The sequence below is a fragment of the Hypomesus transpacificus genome, chromosome 20 (genome assembly GCF_021917145.1).
Source record: "Hypomesus transpacificus isolate Combined female chromosome 20, fHypTra1, whole genome shotgun sequence".
Taxonomy (NCBI): Eukaryota; Metazoa; Chordata; class Actinopteri; order Osmeriformes; family Osmeridae; genus Hypomesus; species Hypomesus transpacificus.
The window spans coordinates 1,092,046-1,097,730 of NC_061079.1; the positions used below are offsets into that span (position 1 = coordinate 1,092,046).

General features: G+C 47.9%; 1 long non-coding RNA gene across 1 annotated transcript; it reads right to left on the reverse strand.

Moving 5' to 3' along the window:
- Positions 1 to 1,386: 1,386 nt before the first annotated feature.
- LOC124482704 lies at positions 1,387 to 3,303 on the reverse strand. Its single transcript, XR_006957760.1, has 3 exons — positions 2,997 to 3,303; positions 1,913 to 2,105; positions 1,387 to 1,491 (listed from the first exon to the last, which is right to left on the reverse strand). It is a non-coding gene; the product is annotated as an uncharacterized LOC124482704 (long non-coding RNA).
- Positions 3,304 to 5,685: the final 2,382 nt, after the last annotated feature.

Below are 5,685 nucleotides of genomic sequence, written 5' to 3' on the forward strand. Positions count from 1 at the left end.
GTCCCCAGCTGACCTCAACTGCGGCCGGGGTTTTAGCCACACAGCTGGTCCCTGGGCCCTCTCTCGGTGTTAATGTGCACCTGCTATTAATCAGAGCGTTTTATCCCGAGCTGAAGGGTTTATGAGCTACGGTGTTGGAGGGCCGTGAGGCTCCCAGAGTGCTTCTGGAACCCTCTGTGACCCTGCCTTCCTGCCTTCCTGCCTGCCGCTGCCCCGCCTCACCTCAGCCGCCTCCTGACACCAGTCTGAAGTCAGGTTATCGTTTTATGATGTCATGATGGCGTTAAATCAAAGGGAATGTGTATTTTTATATCCTTTGTTTTGTTTTTTTCTGTTAAAAAGGTAAAGCTTTTACAATCTTTATTTCACCACAGTGCACGCTTGCTGAGTGTGTTGCTTTCTCTGGGAGGAGGACCTCAGAGCTGCAAGGAGAGAGGCAGCTCCAGAGCTGACTCTCTTTAACACAGAGGCTGCCTCTCCTCCAGAGCTGCCTCTTTACCGAGGAGGCTGCCTCTCCTCCAGAGCTGCCTCTTTACCTAGGAGGCTGCCTCTCCTCCAGAGCTGCCTCTTTACCTAGGAGGCTGCCTCTCCTCCAGAGCTGCCTCTTTACCTAGGAGGCTGCCTCTGGGATATGGTGGACGGCAATCTGTCGGCGTTCGTAGCCAGGCGAGGGGGGAAGCACATACGTACCTTAGTGAGGGCCTACCCCCCATCTGTTCAGCACGCCTCTGTCGGCCAACACCCCACAGCTCACCAGCAACGGGTGGGCGAGGGTGGAAGCACGAGTTTCAGGCTAGCGACGCTGTAACTCACTCTTCTCTCTAGAGAAGTCATTTAGATATCCCCTCACCCCCTCCTGATCCCTCTCCTCACCCCCTCCTCACCCCTCTCCTCACCCTCTCCTCACCCTCTCCTCACCCCCTTCTAATCCCTCTCCTCACCCCCCCTCACCCCTCTCCTCACCCCCTCCTCACCCCTCTCCTCACCCCCTTCTAATCCCTCTCCTCACCCTCTCCTCACCCCTCTCCTCACCCCCTCCTCACCCCCCTCCTTACCCCCTTCTAATCCCTCTCCTCACCCTCTCCTCACCCCTCTCCTCACCCCTCTCCTCACCCTCTCTTCACCCCTCTCCTCACCCCTTTCCTCACCCCTCTCCTCACCCCTCTCCTCACCCCTCTCCTCACCCTCTCCTCACCCTCTCCTCACCCCCTCCTCACCCCTCTCCTCACCCCTCTCCTTACCCCCTTCTAATCCCTCTCCTCACCCTCTCCTCACCCCCCTCCTCACCCCTCTCCTCACCCCTCTCCTTACCCCCTTCTAATCCCTCTCCTCACCCTCTCCTCACCCCCCTCCTCACCCCTCCTCACCCCCTCCTCACCTGCCGTGATCATTCGTGCCATCCCTCTGCCTCGTCTCCTGTGTGGATGCTGGATGTGCATGCACACGGCTCTTCCCCCATGGCGGCTCCTTGAAGCCCAGCTCGCCGTGTATCTGAGGGGTACAGATTGGATCAGGAGATGTCAGACGGACTTGAAATGAAACACTTGACATCGTGATGGCTGGCGGGGCTGATTGTCAGAGATGGGATGCCACATGCGCACAGGCGGCCGGAAACAGCAGGTTGTCACAAAACGCAAGCTGGCAAACAGAAAGGGACGCCCTCGCCCACTGCCTGTACCCCCAAGCATGATCTAGTTCTCTGAATTGGAGAGCCTCTCCCTCTCTCTCTCTCTAACATGGCTTCGTAACAGAGACAGCCAGAAGGCTGGCTTGTGTATTTGCATTTCGCAAGTTCAGAGCCAGCTCAGGCAATATCGACCCCTCTCATTCAGACAGAACTGCTTGTGTAAGAGTGTAAAGGCTGCATTTTTTGTGAATTTCTTTTGCTTGTAGGGACTTGACTAACGGTTACCTGTAGCGGCCTGATGTCTGATAAGACATGTCATAGCAGCTGTCATTGCCTCCTCATCAGCTTGTCTTTGCCTCAGCCCAGCTTGGGAGAGGAAGGAGCCGTGTGCAGGTGAGAGAGCGGCGTTTCGCTGACGAGTCCTGGGGGCAGATGCTCATCCAAGTGCTCAAGCCTGCCTGGGTGCTTCTTGGCAGGGCTGAGGAAGGAAAGAAAAAACAGACCACAGTTTGACAAAGTGTGACAGACCCGTACAGTCTGAGTAACGACACAAGTCACCTGGTTTCCTGACTCCTTGCGGGTCGCGTAGATTTACCACAAGCTAACCCTAACCGCCTGCTGTGGTTGATAAGCTGATTCAGATGCTGTGAATGTTTGCTTTTTCAGTGGGTCACTTGCAGTGTGATATGATTGTCTTATTACGAATAATGTATTCAAAAAACAGTGTTAGCAATTCATTTAAATATTTTATAAACAGGTTGAAAAGACATGGGAATAAATGAGTAATTTAATTAGGTTATTCTCTTTAAAGATCAACATTTCCATACAATCTAAGATTTTCTTTACTGCGAAGAATCAAGGGCTGGATACCGATTCAGCGTTTTTACCTCTGGAAAGATATTCCGAAAAGCTGCCTTGAATTGTGATTTCCCTGTGTTTTACAGGGCACAGTCTGATCTGTCTTATTCAGGGTTAAAGTATATACTGTATCCTAATCGTGCCCCGAAAAATACCCAGGCTTTTAGCACAAACCCCAGAGAGGTTGTGGGTATACGGAAAGCGAAGCCCTCCCTTGTTTTTGGACTGTCTAGGCTTAGAGTACACAGTCTCAATCTATGGAGAACATTTGGAGAAAACTCTATTTAATGCTCAAGGAAGGTTATTATCACCCTGAAAATCTCAGTGGCCCGCAACAGTAAAACTATCAAAAAACGGAGAATGAGGTTTCGGCAGCACTGGTTAACCTCATGCTACAGTTTGAGGGTAATTGTGTGGTGAGGTACAGACATGTATGAATGTGCTTAAAGGAATGTTTAGAAAGCAGAGCGATTGTGATATCATGGCTTGCGATGAGTTTGTTGTTACTTACATAATACCTCATGCCTCTGTTCCTTCCTAACAAGGTGGCTGTGTTGAAGAGAAGTGACAACAGGGAGGTCGATTTTTCAAATCTTAACTTAGCTTTAGGCCCGAGCAGTCATTGGCATTTCTGCTATAATACTATCGAGTAGCAGCATGCACTGACCAATTACTTTCAGTTGACTTCTTCAGTGGGATCTATACCCGGGCAGGTAGGGGCGAGGGCGTGTTCGCCCGAGAGCCGAGGAACCCTGGCAGACGTGCTCCAGCAGGAGACAGTTTGCTCTATTTTCACATCAAGATTCAACTTCACAGCAGCGCACACAGACACACACAGACACACACACAGTCACAGTCACACACACTCTCGAACACACATTTGTTTGCTCAGCCTGTAACAGTGCCAACGATCATCCCAGTTCGCCAGGGGATTTGACGGTGGGCCGATGGTTGTTTACCGGCCCACCCCAGATGTCTCTCCAGGTTGCTAACGACCCATGACCACTCTGGAAGGGGAAACACCAGGTTTTTAGTTTTAATTTAACAGTAGCTCTTCAAACTGGCTTTGCCTCTTAAGTGGAAATGACGGAAATTACCCACAAAGTGTAAGCAAGCTGTCCCTATGTCCCTGTTAGCAAATGGCCACCATATGCTGACTCATTTAAGACACACGATATTTGTTTTTTGAGGGGTTCAAAAGGGAAGCTAAGAAGGTTCAGAAGGTAAACCATGTGGATTATTGTGATGGGAAATTTATCGTAGATCATATAAATGTACTTATCTTCCTCTTTCTCCCTCTCCTTTTCTCTCTTTTAGGTAAGTGATGTTCGGGTTAATTATTTCCACCCCAAATGTGCACCTCTCTGCTCACATCCTGTAGATACAAGAGAGGGGGGTCATTCATCGGAGGTAAGGTAGCCATGTTTAAAAATACCTTTTCTCATCTCACCTCCACCACCGGAGGAAATAAATCCGCCTTGCAAATCGCTCCGGAAAAGGAACCGTTGGGGCCGTGAACTCGCATAGACCGCTTTAACGTTCCTTAACTCTTTAGCTATGAAATATTTATTGGGAAATCTAAAATTTGTCCGGCGTTCTGACTGGAAGACCGTTTGGGAGGTTGAGATCGGGAAGGGGAGTGAGGGAGTGAGTGATGTGGAGGAGAGAACAGACTTTCACTGTGAAGGTGTTTGAGGATAGTCGAGGGTGATAGTGGGGAACTACACTGGGTTTTTATAGGGGATGATAGATGTACACCTGGAGGAACGTTTTGATTCATGTCACAAGTTCACACATTTTATCACGGACAAGGCGTGATGTGTTAGTTGTTTGAGTATAAAGTGGCATGTAAATCTGTCTTTCCTTTCCTGCCTGGTACTATTATAGTAAAAGGCACAGTAATGAATTAAAGGTTTACTAACCCAGACCCTAAAAGGCAAAGTAAAGTCGCTTGTAGTTAGAAGACAAGCTGTTCTAAATACCTTTTCTCTATTTAACCTTAGATTTAAAGAAGCGATGGCTACATTTCATTTGAACAACCTTCAAACATCTAAAAAGCCATTTTCTTTTTCTTTTTTTGAGAACTGATTAAATCTCCAATCTCAAGTTAAACATGGGTTTCAGTCGTCTTCAGGACTGGTGTCTGAAAAGCCAAGCCTTGTATCTCTTTTGATAGCTGAGTGTAGCTTCAAAGTGCTTCAAGTTTTCATAAAGCCTCAGAAACCCTGACCTTGAGAGGACAATAAACAATTAAGCTAATTATCATCAGAATGGGTCTGATGCACAGTTTGCCTCCTCTCAAGTATCCATCCTTCTCTCTCCCTTCTAGCTGAGGCTGCTACAAAGTACCTTTATCATTCACCTCCAGGAGGAACAGATTAATCCATTGAAATGTTTTTTTTTGTCCAGCTAAGTCAGTGTTGCCGAGGCAGGGAGGAAAGTGGCAGATGGTAAGGAGAAGACACTAATTCGGTATCTCCTGTATTACAAAGTTCGCCAGTTTTAAAAAGAAAAGTGTGCCGTGAAGATCAATCACTTCACAGAACATTGTTTAGTTGTGGTGTTTGAAGCTCTGCCTGGCTTTGGGGGTGATGCATTTGTGAGCAATGTTCTGTGGTCCAGGCCCTCAACTGATGCAACTGGGCTGCAACGGCAATTGTATTATTTTTTTTGTTTCTTTTGCTTATGAACTCAGATCGGCAGGCGTAGCCGGAACAGTCCGATCTACTTAACTTCTTTTACAGCCCTTCCATTCATATATTCATACAGGTTGAGTTAAAAGTTTTTCATGTTGGGACTTTTAAGAATTGAGTGGGCAAGGGAGAGAAAAATTTGCAAAGATTTCTGAAGGCAAAAATTTGCCAGGGACTCCAACTCTACTCTTGTTGTTTTTTGAGAGCGTCACATTATTGGCAGCCTCCTCAATTGAACTATTTTACTTTCTTTACCTTCTTTTCCCGACAACAATGGCTGCCCACATTGTGGGTTGGTCAATGCCAGAGTGTGGGATGGTGTTCGTTCTATTGTGGTATAAGACGTATTCTCAAAGGCTGCCAATGACAAAAAGTACATTACTCAGTTATTGTAGAGAGAATGTGAATGGTTCTTTGTGAGGTTTGTGTACAGCTGACCCTGCATCCTCCCGCTTGTTCCCTCGAACACTGCAGCCCCTCTCTACCGTAAGCGCTGCACTCATGGAA